The sequence below is a fragment of the Protopterus annectens genome, chromosome 2.part0, assembly GCF_019279795.1.
Source record: "Protopterus annectens isolate FY-2018-M chromosome 2.part0, PAN1.0, whole genome shotgun sequence".
NCBI classification, from domain to species: domain Eukaryota; kingdom Metazoa; phylum Chordata; order Ceratodontiformes; family Protopteridae; genus Protopterus; species Protopterus annectens.
The window spans coordinates 518,201,941-518,221,442 of record NC_056728.1 but is presented as its reverse complement, the minus strand read 5'-3'; the positions used below and the strand labels follow the sequence as shown (position 1 = coordinate 518,221,442).

Genomic DNA, 19,502 nt, shown 5'->3' with positions numbered 1-19,502 from the left:
GACATACAAAATACAGATGGCTTTTTACAATAATGCAAGTGTTTCTGAGAATTTGCATAACTATGCAGTATGATTTATAACAATTTCTATAAATATAATATTTTATTCTATTGACAATAATGAGTATGAGTAAAATGCTCATATACAAGCAATTCAAGGTTTTTTGGAAGCTGTTGACTGCATTTACATGACAGAAAATAGATGCATCTTAATATATTTAATGTCTGAACCATATTAGCCAAAGTTTTTGATTTAAATGAATGTTAGAACTTATTTTTACATACTTTGAATAAATTAATATGTAAATATGCCTTCCTTTTTTTTTTCTCTCTCTCTCTCTTTCACTCTCTGTCCCTCTTTCACGTCTTTTATTTCTCTCTCTCCTCTTGGTTCCTAATATCAAGATTATTTGAATGCTATTTGAATACAAGTGTATTATATTACATAGATGTATATAGTAGTATGAATAGTTTTTAAAAAAAAAAAAAAGTTTATTTTAGTTTATATGATGCTGTTTTATCAAATGTGTAGTCTTGTCTTGCTAGATAATTGAATTGAAAGCTGTTAATTTAAGTTAAATATAACCAGTATTAAATTGATAAGGTGGTAGCTGAGTTACTGCTGCTTAGGGTAGGGCGTTAACTTGAGTGGTAAATACTACTCTAAGTTGGAGTTTTTAACTCAGGCTGGATGCAAGGTTTAATCCTTACATTATTTTTACTTGTTCATTGTTATATGTATATAGTTTTGACATCCACAATATATTTTGTACACTCATTGTTACTACAAACAAAATTGAATCCTATACAAAATCCCATAAGAGATTCAATAAATACAGCTATATTTAAAGGTACACCTAAAGGAGGAGATGTAACATTACTTATGTTGTTATTTGTTATTTTGATCATAAGATTCTTAAGTTTTAAAAATGCCAAATGACATCTTTAAAAGGAATTTCTTTAAACATTAATGGATTGAATAATCCGTGTAAAAGGGCAAGCCTAATAAGATACATTAATTTACATAAGGCCAACTTAGTCTTCCTGCAAGAAACCCATCTCTTGAAAAAGATATTGATAAACTAGCCACAAACAAATATACAGTATTGGTTAGTTCAGAGCACACTCAGAAAAAAGAGGAGTGGCTATTTTATGGAATAAAAGTATGCCCATTCCTAAAACCATTAAGTCTTATCAGGATGACAAAGGAATGTTTTGTATGGTTACAATACAAATTAATGGGAAGACTTACACTTTAATTAATGTATATTGGATACCTGGAATTGGTATTAATACAGTGAAACATCATCTTGATAAGATCATATCATTCTCTATAGGAGATATTATTTTAGCTGGTGACTTTAATTGTATACTACATGAAAGTGATACTACCACTATAGGAAAGAGAAGAATTGCATCTAATGCAAAACATTTAAATGATTTTGCTAATTCTTATCATTTGAATGATATTAATAATCAGATAGATTCAAAATCATTACCATTCTAACAGATACAAAACTTATTCAAAAATAGATAGGGTCTTTATTTCTAACCAGATGGTAACAGATTTAATTAATTCCAAAATCATTTCATGTCCTATATCTGATCATAATTCAATTGTTTTTGAATTCATGATAAAAAATACTCATAATGTTCAGATCAAAAGGATACCAGCATACTTAACTCAACTAAAAGACTATAAAGAATATATACTTTCAGAAGTAAAACATTTTTAGACATAAATAATACTCCTGAAGTCTCCATTGTCTATGTTTGGGATGCCTTAAAATCATATCTATATGGACAAAGTATCAGATGGTATAATAATAAAAGGAAATCTTGGGATAAGGAATTGTTAGATATTCAAAGTAAATTAGACTCTTATAAACATAATAATAAAGAAAATATTATGGACAAGAAAGTTATTGAAGAAATAAACAAACTAAATGAGAAATACAAAGAAATTTTAACTCATAAAGTTAAAATAACTTTAGAGAATACAAGTTTTTGTCTTATTCAATAAGCCCCAAATACTTACATAGACTTAAAAATAAAACAAAAAGGTTGAATAAACAAAACCATATCAAAGAAATCTTTTCTCTAAGGCAAAAGAAGAATGTTTCTAGTATACCAGAAATACTAGATGAATTTAGAAATCACTTTCACAAAATTAACCATAATAGCATTAACATGGAACCTAAAGATAAAATAAAGGAGTTTATAACCACAAACATGAAAAAAAGCTTAATAAACAACAGATTAAACTATTGGACAAAAGTATTTCATATACAGAGGTTATTACACAAATAAATAAGCTTAAATCAAACAAAGCACCGGGTAATGATGGTATTATACCAGAGATATATAAAATCCTTTCTAAAAGTACATATTCATTAATACATAAGGTTTTTATTTTGGCCCAAACTGAGTTAATAACCCCCCCATCTTGGCAATATACATTTATTTCACCAATTTTAAAACCTAATAAAGATCCAACTAGATGTATTTCATATCAGCCCATCTCATTACTTAATGTTGATTATAAAATGTTTATGAGTATTTTGCTGATAGATTGAAGACAATCATCCCCGGCATTATAGATATAGATCAGACAGGCTTCATTGTAAATAGAAATACTTTTGATAATATAAGAAGAACTTTAACATTAATTGATTTTGCAAATAGGAAAAAGAAAGATTTAACACTTATTAGTCTTGATATAAGTTCAGCATTTGATTCAGTAAGTTGGGACTGTTTACCTTACTGAAGTGCACAAACTTCTCAGATGCATTTGTAAATCTAATTGAGCATTTATACAAAGGAACATTGGCTTATATTAAGGTAGGAACATATGTTTCACAAAAAATACCCATTTTTAAAGGTACAAAACAAGGATGTCCACTTTCTCCACTATTATTCACTTTAGTAATGGAGCCTTGGGCTAATTTGATCAGAAACAGTACTGACATAGAGGGTTTTGAAATAGATGAAAATACAACATCCAAAATTCAACTTTTGCAGATGATGTTCTAATTACATCAGCAGGATCTAATTCTTCTATGCAGTCTCTATTTGATAAAATGATGAATTTTAAAAGTATTTCTGGTTTAATATTCAATGAAGAAAAACTAAAATACTACCTATATATACAAAAAATTTTTTTTCAAAAATATTAACTTATTTAGGTATACAGTACAAGGCTATAATGCCTTCCACACAGTTAGACCAGCTACTACACAGATAGGGACTAAAGGTGAAGGTGTCTCGATTTACATCAAAAATAAATATACTTCAAGGTTGGTCAAACAGGGCAATGCACTTTAGCTTCTCCATGTTCAAAACTCTAAAGGAAAAATCCAATACCACTTCCCTTACAAGCTATAGGCCCCCCTCTATGACCGCAGAAACCCATAACATGTATTTAAACTTACTGGAAACACTCACCATCCAACCCAACCTCATATTCATGGGTGACTTTAACTACCCTGCTATTAACTAGGAATCATATATGACAGCAAACATACAGGCACATATATTTCTGGATTTTGTAAACAGAAACTCCGTGGACCAGATTGTCAATACATTGACTAAGGGTGCAAACTTGCAGGATCTGGTCCTCACTAATATGGTAGAGTGCTGCACACCCCATAGTATAATGTCTTCTAATAAGGCCAGACCACAAAATGGTGTCCTTTGAAGTAAAAATAAAACCTGGAATCCCAGCTAACCCTGGAATGTTCATGAATTACACTAAGGCTAACTCCTTACTATTATGTGATAAACTAGCAAACTTTCAAGCCCCCATCAACCATGAGAACACTGCTGCTTGTGTGGAACTGTTCAAAGAAACCCTACACAAACATGTTAATAGCTACATAGAGGCAACTTTACCCACCAGGAAGAAGTATAGAACTATCTCAGAAAACAAGCCACAGTGGTATAATTACATCAATAGAGTGTATAACAGAAAAAAGAAAATCATGGCAAAAATTAGGAGGGGCAGCAGACAGCATAATAAAAGCACTGTCATCAATTAACAAACAACTCAGAAGACAAATAAAGTCTACCAAAAACAAATCTGAGGTAAATTTTGCCTCCCAGGCCAGGGACCATCACAATGCATTATTTAGCTGTGTCTGCAACCTCAAAGGCAATACACAATTGTGTGCAGAGCTCATTGTTAATGGAGCCATCCATACTAAGCCAGAAGATCTAGCAAACATACTGGCAGACAGGTTCATCTCCAACTTTACCCCTCTCTCCCCCAAACCTCCACTAAGTAAAAACCATCAAATATAACTCCCCCTACTAAGTAAATACCATCAAATATAACTCCCCCTACTATCAGTTGGGAACAGGTCCTCACAGCTGATTCTAAGGCCAAGAATGTTGCATCAGTGGCCAAGATAATATCCCAGGATTCCTTCTCAATATCATGAAACATGACCTATTGGGCCTTCTGGAATTGCTATTTAACTTTAGCCTCCAAAAGGGCTTCATGCCTCACAAATGGAGAACAGCAACTGTCTTCCTTCTGCACAAAGGTAGGCCATCCAGAGACCCTGGAAACTGCTGACTCATAAGTCTCACTACTCTCATATGCAAAGCTATAGAAAGAATTATTATGAAAATGATCAAGAATAACATAGAAAACGTCCAGACACTGGACCCAGCTCAATTTGGTTTCAACAAGGGATTTCTTTGAGAAGGTCACCAAAGCACTGGATGAGGGCAAAATGGTTCACATTGCCTGCCTTGACTTGGCCAAGGCATTTGACACAGTACCCCACTCTGGCATTGTTGCCAAACACAAGAGGTTAGGCAGAAACCCTTATGTCACCTAGTGGATAGCCAGCTGGCTCATACACAGGACCCAGGAAGTTAGAGGCCAGTCGCAAGCAGAATCTCACAGGGATCGATCCTTGTTCATGTTTACTTCTTTGAGGTCAAGGCCAATGTCAGTGGCCTCTGGCTGACTAAATTTGCAGATAATTGCAAATTAGGTGCAGCCATAGAATTCTCCACTGACACAAATGTTCTCCAAGAAGGGCAGACACAGACAAATAACTGACTTGAGTAATGAACTAAAACTAAGTTCCAAGAAATGCATAGTAGTACCTGTTGGGAAGCCATCCATTCTTGGTAACTATCATTTTGACAACACACCTCTAAGACTTTCCCCAGTAGTCAGAGACTTGGGGACACATATAGACAGTAATCTAGCCTTTGACCATCATGTGTCTACAGTAGTGAGGAAATAATTCTATGTTGTGCAACTTAACAAAGTTATGGCATCTAGATCCAAGGAGGTCATTTTTCCACTGTATTTAACATTCATCGGACCTGTCATTGAGTATAGTGCCCCCTTTGGTTTTTATCTAACCAAGCACATCTAACAATTGGAACATCCACAGAGGTTCCTCACTGAAAGAATACAAGGCTTAAGTAACATGTGCTATGTGGACCGCCTCAAGGCCCTATCACTGTATTCTGTCTTACAGACCACTGAGGGGACATCTTTGGCTAGCATAAAAGGTATTTTCAGACCACACTCTGACGGACCTCCTCCATATCTACAAAACAAACAGTACCAGAATTACCCTTGTGAAGATTTAAACTTTGCTTGTGTTATACATAGTACCTGCTGGAGAGACAAGTATGTATCCCAGAGACAATCCTTTCTCTGTAACAGGCTCCCCATCCATGTGAAATAGAGTGCCTTCCTAACCCAACTCAAGTTGCATATCTACTTTTTTAACAGATTGTGATTTGACAGGGAGAATGCATAATGGTTTGTCAAACTGAATCTAAATATAGCTAGCTAGCTATTGATATAGACATTATTCAGTCTATTGAGACACTTTCCTTCAGGTCTCAATTTATTCCAGATATTTACTGAGAGCTGATTCAGTGATCCCAACTCAGTGAGTCCTAACATGGAGAAGAAGGGACTACCCTCCCCCCCCCCCCTTGCAGACTCCATGGTAGCACTTGGAAGGATGCTTTGCTGGGTCACATTTGATATATATCTTCTTTCAGCTTTTCCCAGTTAGGGGTCGCCACAGCGGAACTCCGGTCCGCTAATGATTGGCAGTAGATTTTTACGGTGCCGAAGTGCCAGCCCGACACCCAACCTTCAAGGAAGGCACGCCCATTCATGCATGTCTTTTGAATGCCACTCGACCGTGGGGAGGACATGCAGACTCCACACAGTAGGAGCTCCAGCCGAGAATCGAATGGGAGAACCTCTTGTTGAGAGGCAACAACGCTAATAGTTGAAATACTTTGTAAATTGATGATGATGTGTTGCCAACTAACTGTCTGATCATATATACATGCCTTGTTAAGCAATCTTGATTGGGAGCAGTGAATGTTTCAAAGGTGTCTGTGATTCAAGAGTGTTAAAGTTTCTCGATAAGAAATTTTAGTGTGATAAAATGTCTACCAGAATTCAGAAACTGTGCTTTACTGTCTATTGTAGCACATCAGTTTACTTGTGTTCAGTTCAGTGTTAAACATGGATTTTTTTCTATTCTCTGTATGTATTCTTCTAATATTTTCTTATATTACTTATTGTGTGTATTAACAGTATGCCTTGGTTATTTCTTAAAATGATCTTAACAACATACCACCTACCTGGTTACCAAAGTAAGTTCTTCTTTCATCTTTTCCCAGTTAGGGGTCACCACAGCGGAACTCCAGTCTGCTAATGATTGGCAGTAGATTTTTATGGTGCCGAGGTGCCAGCTCGATGCCCAACCTTCAACGAAGGCATGCCCATTCAGGCATGTCTTTCGAATGCCACTACCCTTTGCTAGTGTCAAGGGCCTAGCACTTCCTTGAAACCAGACACTCCTTCTCTAGCCAATTTAAAACACTACTATGCTTCTGATTTTTGGAATGATTGTGAAACGCAAAAATGAAACATGGGACATTTGTATGTATAATTATTCCAGGATGTACTGTATGCATTGTGAAAGATTTATAGCATGTATTTTTCTTTCATGGACAATCAATGACTTTTTTTTTTGCACTTGTCACTTGCATTGCAGTAAAGTAAAAAATGTAAGGACATCCTTTTGCCATTAGCCTAGTCTTTACTGTAGCAAAATTAGTAAAGCTGGGCTTAATTTCTTTTTACATGATCCCCTGTCTCCATGCCCTTGTATCTAGCAAACATGGAGTTAGCTCACCAACAGTATTCTTTTTAATGACAGGATTCTTCTTGAGCATCTCATGGAAGCTGCCTGCACCGGATTTTCAGGGACTGCATGAAATGGCAGTACAGAAACTGCTTCTGGATCTGTGCAGCCCAAAGTCTGAGTACTTCAGAGTAGTAAGATACATTGATGATGCATATTATAACCAAATCCAAAATACTTCATTGGCTGGTCCCCTCAATGTGTTTAAAAGGGAAGTCTGACCTGTGCTAAATGAAACAAGAGTGTATTTACACTAAGTGGTTGTGAGTGTTGTGCTGCATGTTTGTGGCATACTGTGGAAGTGAGCTGTATTTTATTTGTAAACTATGTTCTAAAATAGTATGCAGGGAAAGTGTCTAGTCTTCATTGTATATGCTTTTAAGTGTAAATTCCACATCACTGAATTGCCCAGTGCATGCCCTGATTTTATGATATTTTACCAACTTATTCCACCCCACTCTCCCTTGGACCTTCACTACTCATTGGTTGAGCCCTGAGCTGTGCTGTGTTGTTATGCTAGGTGGCTAAGCTTTTTCCTGTCATTTTTCTTGCCCTGCCATCATTTATTTTCTGAGAAGCATGTACAAGGTCTAGATGTGCATAATTCTTTCTATGCCAGCCTGTTATGCTTCCTGTCTGTGGTGCTGTGTGTTGCATGTACTTTGGGGCCTGACTCCCAGCCACTGTTGGTCGGTTAGGTGTAATGCATGCAGCTTGGGACCCGAGTCCCAGTCACTACTGGTTGACTAGTTGTGTTGCATGTACTTTGGGACCTGACTCCCAGCCACTGTTGGTTGGCTAGGTGTAATGCACGTACCTTGGGTCCTGACTCCCAGCCACAGCTGATTGGCTAGCTGAATTGTGTATGCATTGGGATCCGATTCCCATCCGCTGTTGTTTTGCTAGTTATTACTTCTGAAGCATGATTCTCACAATCCCAGCCCCATAAGTAAGATGTGCAGGCTTCTGGATGGTCATTCCTACCCCCCCCCCCCGGCCAGGCTCTCCAGTGCCTGTGTGTCTACTTGAACCCATGATATATGGGCAATATTCATGGTTTAATCCCTTTGCACCACACGACCAGTTTCCTGAATTCCCACAAGATCTCTGCCTGAGTATGGGGGGGGGGGCTGCAGGAATGTGATGTGATTAGTGTATTAATGCAAAGATGCTGCATATAAGGGTGTCTTGAAGACCATTATAATGTGTATTGAGTCCTGAGACAGCTTTTTCTAGTAACAGACAAGATGTGGCTGGTATACCCCAAGTAGCCATTGCCCTTCAGAGCAAGACTGCATTGAAGAAGCCAACTCAGTCCTTCTATGGAGGACTGAAGTACTTTGCAGTAACAAAATGTCTGCCAAACCAGAAATAATTTGAGTTTCTCCTGTTTAACCTGGTCATGACACAGACATCAGGATGATAAATCGTTCCGGTCATGCTTAGAAATAGTGAAATAACCTGATTTCCATATAATTATCTATGCCATTTTGACTGTGATACAGTCATGCTAAGGTGGGAGTTGCGTAATTTAGATAAGAGTTAAGCTTCACTGCAAATCTGTTAATTACGATTACCTTAGAACATTAATGTCAAAATGTATGTAATATAGGAAGTCAGAAATAAACAATACGGGCTGCATGGCATTATAGCAAATGTTTAGTAATATTTGCTTAACCACATTGTATCAGATTGAACATATTTACTTTCTGTCTTGCATTGTGTTACATTGTGAAAAGGATTATGGAGAATAAAGCAGAATATTTGTATATAAATGAGATTTGGTAGCATGTGAAATGTAAACTTTTTCCTTTCAGCCCTACAAACCTATTAAAAATCTCACAAATAAATATGCAGTTACATAAACTAACTGGAAAATGACATTTTTTTTCACTTGGCATATTATAAATTATCATCTAGAAATGTAGCTCACAAAAGGGAATGAGAAATAGAAAAGAAGAGGAAAGGATCCTGGCAATAAAAACGTTCTTGCAGAAAATGGAGGCAGCATAAAGCCAGAACTCCAATACAGTGAGTGATTCTTCATGCCATTTGCTGTGTATTGTGCTGTGTATGCCCCTGTATTGTGTTGCACATGCCCCCATAGCTGAAGCTTGTTAAGCCACCTGACTTTTTTCTTTTTTTATTTAGAAAAATGCTTAATCTGTTTGGGTCAGCAGCAGCGTTGCTGCTGATTCATTAGTTTGTTGGTCATTAGTGTAGAGAAGCTGGGCAGAATCTGCAATAGAAGAGCAGGACAGTCACTCTGGGAGCTTGCAGACCACAGCAGTTCTTTTCATGTAATTTGTTTTCTGCACTTATCTACCATTCCCTGGTTATATGTAAATGTTTAGCTGTCAGAATAGTACTTCACAAATACCTCTGCACAGTGAATTAAGAGATAACAAACTCAGAAGAGCTGCTGCCGGAAAACACTGAATGAGAGTTAAGCTCTTATGAGACCAGCAGAGACGAGGCACAATATCGTCAGCATTTATCATAGCCTGGAAGCTTATTGGCTGCCATCCAGCAGTGTTTGGAATTCAAGCTAGCTGTTTCTGAAATGGGAGATGGACAGGAGGGTGATAGGTTAGAATAAAAGGGTTACATGTGAGGTGTGGGATAGCTGTAGAGCTGATTGTAAACAGAAGGTATATCTTTTCTCCATGGTTTCAGGAGCATGGATTATAAAAACAACAGTAAAACTGTCTGTGCAAAAGCAGAATGAGCAAGATCTTTGCTTTAAATGACTGTTGTGGACAGAAGTTTTAGATATCCTCCATTTGACGTGACGTTCTCTGAAACATTACTCTTAAATTATTAAAGCGTGTGTGTTGGAGGAGGGTTATTTCTGTAAAAGACTATGGGTCCCACACGTGTCGGAAGTGACAGTAACTCTGAAGATACTAAGAGCAAGTTTAAATGCCATTCTCAAAGACATAGCTGCCTCTCATTGCTAAACCCATCTCAACCTGCAACACCGTGCCTAATATTTGAATACTTCAAGCTTTTGGATTTTTTAATCACTAACTTAGGTTACATGTCTATGTATTTTATTCAGCTTTGCATCATTAGGTAAACGTTTTATGTTGCAATATGTATTATAGTACCAAAAAGCTATATGTAGAGGGGTTTTTTTTTTTTTTGCTTGCATTCTTGTTTAGAGGTTTTTGTTTGCAGAGTAACTGAATAGCTCATTGCATTTAATACTTTGTTTACACCACATTATATATTTTTACCCCTATTTTAAGCTTTCCTCTTGAACATTTTAATGTGTTTTGATGTATTGTTAATTGCCTTAGGCTTGAGCCATGACTGCAATTCAGCTATTTTGTATCAGTCCATTTAACTAAATGGTACAGTAGCAAATAAATAAATGCATGCTGTTACAACATTAAAGCATTTTGACACATAGACGGTGCAGCAAGCAAGACATTTCCAGTGCTAGGCAGTCCTTTTGTTAAAAAGTAAACTGAGACTGCACCTGCATGGGTTTTGAGGGTGCATAATGCATACACAACAGAAAATGATATAGCCCTTTTTATTGTGAAAGGGTTGATGTGCTACATCTTGGCAGTTTAAATAAAACTCAAACATTAGTAACTGCTGAATGTTGACGTGTGATAGGACTGAGCAGGAATATTAGTAGTTAAGAATGCTTGGCCAGAAATGATCCCTGGGAAGCAACATACAGCATTATGGTCTTTATGGGATTGCATTCACAAGTGTTATCAGAAATGCTAAAACACAGTTCATGATTAACTGTGTGGTGCCTAAGTAGGTCAATACATGTAAGAGTATCTGTTCACATACATACTTACATACACACATAAATAGTCAAGCAAATTAAGGAGACATTTATATTATCCTACGGAAGTGAATGATACATTCTATGATTTTCTGCCACAGGTGATAGCTTCCACTACCTTTAGGGACCCTGCCTTGTTTTATTTTGTGTATAAAATCTTGCACTATTGTATAACATAGAATATGGAGATCATAAACCCACCTTTCAGCAAAAAAAAAAAAAAAAAAAAAAAAAAAAAAAGGAAAAGAAAATATAATTGTGGAGCAGCATGCAATATTTTGCTATTTATTATTGAGTTCACTAGCACTGTCAGAAACACTAGAAAACAACCAACTCTGATTTTTCCTGAGCCTTTCATTTTGCCGGTGTTTATAATCATGAAGATACAACATAAAGCATCTTAAAATAGTTGCAGGGAAACCCTTATATGTGCTCTTGATAAAAAATACATTGTTTTTCATAAGATAATCTTAGAAAAACAACAAATAACATTCTGCTATTAAAAATATACTTACATGACTTTCAAGAGTGCTGTGACAAATTCTGGCACTCAACTAAATCTGCTTTTAGTCCATCTGAAGTGTGAAAGCAACATACAATATTTTAAAAGATTGTGGAAAAGCAATAGACAATGATGAGCCTTGGATTTGAAAATACACATTTCTTTCACAAGCACCATCAGTAGTGTTTACAAACATTTGCCACAGACTTGAAGCTTAAGCAGAATTATCATAACTTTAAAAAGTTATATTGCTTTCACAAGTAGTATTAGAAGTACTTACAAAAACAGAAGTTTGCTTTATATTATTAGTAAATGATGATTACAACCTACAGCATTTTGAATTTGGTTTAAAAAGTCAGCATTATTGCTTTCACAAACACTGTTCTAAGTGCTGGCAAAAAGGTTGAAACTCATTTTATCTAAGTTGAGTGGAAACATTCTTGCTTTCCATGTTATGATTGTGAGAAAGCAACATACTGTATTTTGATTTTGTCAGATTATAAAATACATTGCATTCACAAACACTTTCGGATGTGCTGGCAGTTACTATAAACTCTGATTGTAAGGAGTACACAGTCAATCACATTGTCAGGTTTATTATCATGCAGTGACAAAGTCATCAGTGGTTTGATTTGAATGGAATAATGACAAACAATTAAACTGTCACAGTCTTGAGCTCTAGATCACTTTTATAGCAAAAAGTTCAAAGCACGTCCTTTTTGTCGTGTTCTGTTGTCAGGCAGTCATTACATATTTTGTCTTATTTCCATGATAGATGATTGTCATTGAACCTGTGTGTTGCTGTTGCACATGTGCAAACCAGCACAGTGGGTTATAATCATCATAGAAACTGCTGTGTCATGGAAATGCAGACATATCATTAATGAATGTTAGCTTAAGGTAACTTCTTTTATTAACTACACAATATCAAGATTACTGCAGCAGCAAAAACATTCCTACCACATTCAGACATTTTTTCTGCCTTTGGTCCCATTGTTTGATGATCATCAGACCCCTCCCTGTCAGTAAGCCCATTTGCTCCTGAGCACAGTGGTAACTATTGACTAGGAGTGGCTGTCATTCTGACAGTTGTCAGATGCGTTCCAAGATCTTTTGTTTTTTTATAACTTTATAATACACATACACACACACACACACACACACACACACACACACACACACACACACACACACATACACACACACACACACACTCATCAAAGCACTGGAGAGGATTGTGCAATGGGGCTGATAGTGTAGGGCATCCCCTAACTTCCACAATGGGCATTTCCTCCAAGACCCATCCCCAACAAAACATGAGTGCAGTTTCTGTCATCTCCACCAGGAAAATCCTGCTGCCCAGAGTGTCTTTGTGTACACCCACCTACTTCCCTGCCCTCCATGAAAGATACACCTGGACTGCAGTCAGTGCTCCATCCCTCCCTGCCATGGAGCCAGGCTACATATAGATATTTGTAGTTGTTATACAATCTCACTATTTAACATTTGAATCTAGGAGATTTCAGTTCTGTATCATTCATCTTGATTTTAATTTTGCATTTCTGTATTTCTGCCAATACTAAGTAGCATGTAGCATGTGACATTGATTGTGGTAATGAAATGGTAACTTTTTCAGTCACACAACTCAGAAACATCGATCAGTATCTGATCTGATGTGTGACAAAGTGCCACCTGTCAGTTTCTGATATAACTGCACAGGCAATCTTCTGCTTTTCTCATGCAGTCTTTGCAGTTAAGCTAGCTTCTTCATAATACCTTGTAGTATTGTGCTGTGTTAATATTCAGCATCAGGCATAACTCCTTGTTAATGGAAGATTTAAGCCTGTGACTTAAGGGAATTTGTTTAAGTAAAATTTAAATAGCTAACTCCATGGTGTAGAAGAATTAACCCCTGACTATCACCCAGATGATCTCTGACTGAGTAGCTGTCTGTGAGCTTGAAGTGCCAGGGAGGGTGGGAATGTGCAGCTAACTCAGACCCCCCCCCCCTTGTGAGAAGGCTGCAAGGCTCTTTTCATAAACTGACACCCATTAAATGCCATATATTATAGTGAACGTTTGTAGGCAGTGTTCAGATTTTCATATATACATTCTCATACCAAGCATATGTGATGTAGCTGGACTGATATGGTATAGAGCATGCATGTTCAGGTAGAAAGGATTGATGATCTTGTAACAAGGAAGGCTTGTGAGTTAGTGATCCAAAAAAAAATATGTCATTTACTGCTGGTGGTGGCCACCAAGGAGTTCCCAGGCTGTGAACAGTCAGATTACACCCTTAAGTGTTGGCAACCCCATATTGGAATGTTGAAGGCAGACATTCTGGTCACTGGGATGAACATACTCCTGGATTTACAATGTGTAAAAGTGTTAGGAGGAAGTGTAGTGGGTAGAACTGAAGCACTGAACCAAACATCCTTTATGGCTGACTTGATGATAGTCTTCCAGAGAATTTTGAAAGGGGTCAATGGTTGGCAGGTATAAGGAAAAAAAAACATATAGTTGTAAATAAATAAATAAATAAATAACAAACAAACAATTTCTTGCCAAATAAATAAACAGATATTATATGCCACAATTTTTTGCATGGCATGACATGCATACACGTGCAAATCCAGCTGTGGCAGGGCAACCAGATCCATTTAGACAACATTGAGAGCATTTCTATTTGATGCCGAAGCACTAATTCATACACAAACACCTATTCTGGTAGCACTACATGCCAGGCTGTAATCCCTTGTTAAGAAATGATCTGGGGTGCAGCTAATGATGCTCTAATATGCTTTCGGGGTGTATTCCAGTACAGGACTCCATATCCTCATGTCTGAGTCGGGCAGGAGGGTTGTATAGCGTACAGGATTGCTTATTTACATTCTGCTACTGGTGTACTTCACAACAACAGTGCAAATAAGTGCAAGGCTTTTTCTCTTCTTTGTGCATTAATTTATGAATTGGTTTGTTCTGCACTTTTGGTTCGTACTGCACACATTTGACAACCTTTCATTAGTTTATTCATCCTCAGTAATATTCATGAGTCTTTTATATATGAGTTAGAATTCAAAGAGAACAAGAACAAGTCATAACCTGTGGAAATCAAAGCTTACCTTTGTAACCTGAGAAGGGGATGGGACATCAGGAGGGAAGGCGTGGTCTAGGTATGGTATTTTCTCTGAAGCTGTGGATAGCAGAGGTCCTACTTTGCTTGAATGTTGTTCACTTGCAGCTACTGCTACTTAGTACAAGCTGCAAAAGTACAGATTGCATTTCTTACATTGTAGTCATTTTGCAGAAGTTGGCCGCAATCATTAAGTGTATACACTTAAATGACTGATGCAGTGTACATGTAGCTAAATCACATGTATCACGGGGCACTATGAGATGCCTTAATGTGAGTCAGTACATCTGAGTTTTCTAGAATATCTATTTGTGTACATACATATGTAAACAGACAGGAAAATCAAGGCAGTATCTATATTGTCTGCTAAAAGTAATACATTCTAGTGCCTCTGTGAATCCTGACCTGTTGGTTTTCTTTGTGTACAAGCCCCATATACTGTACTGAAATATGCAGACAGTTACCTTTCAGCCAAAGAAATATTCTGAATCTGTATTTATTTTATATCAAAGCAAAATACATTACTCACAAAGAACATGGTGAAACTTGCTAAGATATACTGGTAATTATCCATTGTGTATACTAGATAAAGATGTGCATGTTTAAAATATCTTTGCTTCAGTCTTTATCATAAATTTCCCCCAAAAAACATCATCAGGGTTTCAAAAAAATCCCTGTCTCAAAATAGTCTCAAAATAATTTAGTCCATTTAAGTAACAGTTAAGAAGCGGGTTTGAATGCTATCATTATGTGTACTCCAGTACTCCAGAAATAATACTTTGCTTTTTGTAAATGTCTTTTGCTGATGCAGGTAATGGTGATGTGGACAGTGCTGATACCCCTTAGAATTCACCCAGCAGTACTGTACTAGTCTGTGAAGTTGTTCTAATTATGGTATGGATCCATTTGTTAGTGCCAAAGTATTACTGGTAATAGCAATGATTCAAGATTGCAAATTATCACGTATTATTAAGTGTTGCTTACATCAAGGGCAGAGGGGGGATTTTTGGAATTGTATTCCGACTTCAAGACTGTACCCCCCCCCCCCATTTCCATGTTACCCTACTAAACCCAGAGGGAGTGGATAATGTTTCTTGACAGCATAATTTTCCTTGCTTAAAAAAAAGAAAAATTGTTAAATGATACACTTTACCAAAAAAATATTACTCAACCAGACATGCTGATAGCCTGTAAGGTATAAATTAAAGTGTGATACATATATTTTTCTTTATATTTAAATCGTAACACAACTTATTTCACAAAATCAATACTGCTTATAAAATGTACAATATTGGGTAAATGACGTGTCTGGGTGTTGCCTATAGCTTAGAGGAACTTTTTCTAACTTCCATAATGGATAAATCTTCCTTCTTCCTGCTTTGGTCATAGGGCAAGCCAGAAGACCAAGGTCACATGGTAAGCACCACCTGTAGAAAATGGTCAGTGCTTTTCAGAGCTGTACTCATTACACGAGGTCTTTTGTGGTAAACACTATGTTTTCTACCATGAGCACACACACTAGGAATTAGGATATATGGCCTCGCGTCATTCAGATACACCTCAGGTTAGGAACATGTATTCCCAAGTGGAACATGTGTCAAGCTGTTTTCTGGGTGATAACAATGCTGTGTTGCAGTCAGCTAAATATTACATTTTATTAGTTCTGTAGAGTGCCAGCTGCTAGAGTGACCTCAGTCAAATTTTGTGTTCCAGGACCCTGAAAAGTGGGTGGGGTAATGATAGTGGCATCTGATAGTACCTAATATGACAAGGGTGGGTTGTTGCTGTTTTGGGAGGAACTATGCCTTGTTAGTGACTTCATAGTCCAAACAGTGATGGGTGTGTTTGCATAAACCCAGGTACAGACAGTCAAAAGTTCACAAGCATGATATAGGTAGCAGCACTTCCAGGAGCATTTTTATTGTTGATGCACAGGGCGAGCTATCTCTCTATATTCCCCATCAGTCAGTTGCAGTTGCCGGCACACGTCAGGAAGTGGTCCTTGTGGCATGTCTCTGGCATCCTTACGTTGAACAGGAATGCTGAGAGTAGCTCTTCTTGGGCATAACACTCTTAAGACTGAAATACAAAGTTCCTGACCAGCTCAATCCACTCCTCCAGGTAACCCATGATATTTTGTTGGCACACCTGAGCATACTTCACACGTTTATACTCCTAGCACACAACAAATCTCAACTTGTTTGTGATCAGTGAATTATTTTACCAGCTCTATTCCCATTCTCATTATTATTAATCTAATAAATTAAGAGGACTATCTTACGTTACTGCCACCTCATTTCATATTCATTATTTCATCTCTGTATTACTGGTAATCTCATTTTTTGAAAATATGCCATAAAAGCTTCAGGCTGTCATACCTTGTTCAAAGCTAGGTAGTCAAAATAACAGACTTCCTCCTGGAGAAGCCTGCACAAGAGCATATTGTTTCATATTACATGTAAATCAGTGTTGAGGGATTAGCATGATTATTAAAAAGGAAACTGATAAACATAAGCATATCTTCTGCCCCAAAAGCCTGTTTCCTACTTCCCACAGGTTTGCCATTATTTGTTAGAAATATTTTCATTTTTGTTTGACAGAGTGCCGCAGATGTCAAATGTGCATCTTCTTCATTTTGTGACATAAATGAAAAATGTTATAAATTTAGCAAGATGGAAAGACCTGCATTAATATTTACTTTATTTCTAATGGTACGACTGTCAGCGGTTTTGCTAGTTTTACCTGCTTCTAACATTTCTTAATAAAGGCAATTAAATTATTTTCAAAGCAGATCAAGAGAGAGAATGCTTTTCTGTTTACACCAAGGTTCATGGAAAATAAGATTAGGACTTTAAAAAAACTGAAAGTAATCAGACCAGAGGTACCAGTATGTAACACACCTTGGATGACTTTAGCAGTGAGTAAAACTCCTCTCCTGTGAGCATGTGGTGAACTATAATTAAGTTAGGCAGATTGTATTTTAAATGGCTGTTAGGACAGGCCTGTGAATGTGAAGCTGACTAGCCCCTAAATTTTACTATTAAATGGAAGCAGTTTTGAAAGATGAGGTATTGATTCTTGGGTATTTTTATTGAAATTCAAGCTGAGACATTCTTTTAGCTTGCTATTTCTTCTTGAAAGCATTTAATAAATCACAATCACACCTGCAGACCTTGTTGTCAGACCCACTTTTAAATTAAAAACAGAAGAAAATTGGGCTCAGCTGGTTCAGAAAGCCAGCAAACAGCTTGACATTATATTCACACAAAAAGTCAGAAGCTGTTAGATGGAGGGTGGTGGAGTGTAGAACTGGAGAATGGGATAAGCGTATTCTTGCACAAAGAGACACATGCTTATCTTTAAATGTACAGGCACTTTGATGCAGTAATATTATTTATTATAATGTAAATGAATTGCTGTGAAAGAGATGCTATAATCTGGCTGAAGTGTACAGCATACTTAAAGGGGTGTACTTACAAAACTGCAAAGTCTCTGATACAGTCCGATGAGCCATGCAAGACTGTTAGCCAGCGACTGGTAATCAGTGCATTGCCTAGTGGTTTGTCCCTTTCAGTGGCATATCCAGGACATGGTTCAAGGGGCAGTTACCACTAACCTTTAACAGTCAAAGATACTCATTGGATGGTGTATGCATGTGCACATACATGTACACATGTGCACACTTGCATGCACCCCCCAAAAAAATGTTTTGGGTGACATGTACCCCTATTGTAAATTTCTAGATACTCAATTCTGAGGTATAGCCAGGCATGTGGCATGCACTCAGTGGTGTTCACCTTTTAAAAGTAGTTTATTTTGTGCAGTGAAATGTGTTACGGTTTAAATTATGAAAAGCTCTGACTCATTTATCATTTTGCCATATAGATTTTGTTAAATGGATTTTTTTTCAGAATGTATGGTTGGCCTAATGAGCTTTTTGCTTAATGTCATTTCATTTTTTTTTCAGTATTGAAAAGATATGTTAACTATCTTTTATAAATAGGCAGCAAGAAGAAGGGTTAACCATGTATTAAGTCATTATTCAAGCAGACCTGTCTGCAACCATATATGATTCAGCCCTATATATGTTGTAGGTGTTGTGAGTAGAGTATGATGTGGAGATTGTGACTTAAAGAAGAGGGTGATAGAAGTGTCACTTGAGAGACTTTGTTTCTCCATTATAGTTCTCTGATTACCCCAGGCAAGGGGCATAACATACATTGCCTCTATATTGATAGTCAGTCTGATTCATACTTATCTTGGACCAATGTCTTGTATTTCTCCTCAACAACTTTACTTCATCAGTTTGGGGAACATGCTATCCAAGTTGCTCTTACTGCTTCACTATCTCTCCTTTTTTGCTGTGTTCCCTCTTTTCCCATCTTATAAAGAAGACCGATTTTGCATAAGCCTATGTATCATGTACATGATGTCATTCTTAAGGCATTAAGAATGAAAGAGATGTAAGAAATGTAATCTTTAATCTTTGTCCTATCACCAATTATACTGGTGAAATGCCGACACCTTGCACTGGAGTGCTCTTTCACTCTTTGCAAATGATGGATGAAATGACATATTTGCAATTATGTATAGCAACATGTAACATTTGGTATTCAAAAATGCATAGTAATGAGATGGACAGGTATTGATTGGTTTTGGCTTCTTATTTTTTCTTTTGGATTATGCTACACAAAGAGGTTAGTATGGAATATTAATTTGAGAACTCTGATATGGACCGTTGGCACAAATTTCTTAGATATATGCACACATATAACAAGATGTTGTATGTCTAGGAGAGGTGGGTAGCCTGCCAAGAAGTGTGGTGTTGACAGTTTACACATGCCTTCAGCTTATA

The 19,502-nt window shown here is 36.9% G+C and overlaps 1 protein-coding gene across 15 annotated transcripts in view; it reads left to right on the top strand.

Moving 5' to 3' along the window:
• The window catches only part of ADGRL3 (adhesion G protein-coupled receptor L3), a 3,684,852-nt gene that overhangs the window by 1,638,582 nt on the left and 2,026,768 nt on the right, over nucleotides 1-19,502 (top strand). Inside the window, exon 6 of one of the 15 annotated variants that reach the window (XM_044060911.1) lies at nucleotides 9,122-9,232. The exons of the other annotated variants lie outside the window; for them this stretch is intronic. The gene's annotated coding sequence lies outside the window, so the exon portion shown is untranslated. The remainder of the gene's footprint in view (nucleotides 1-9,121; nucleotides 9,233-19,502) is intronic. 15 annotated transcript variants of the gene reach the window in all.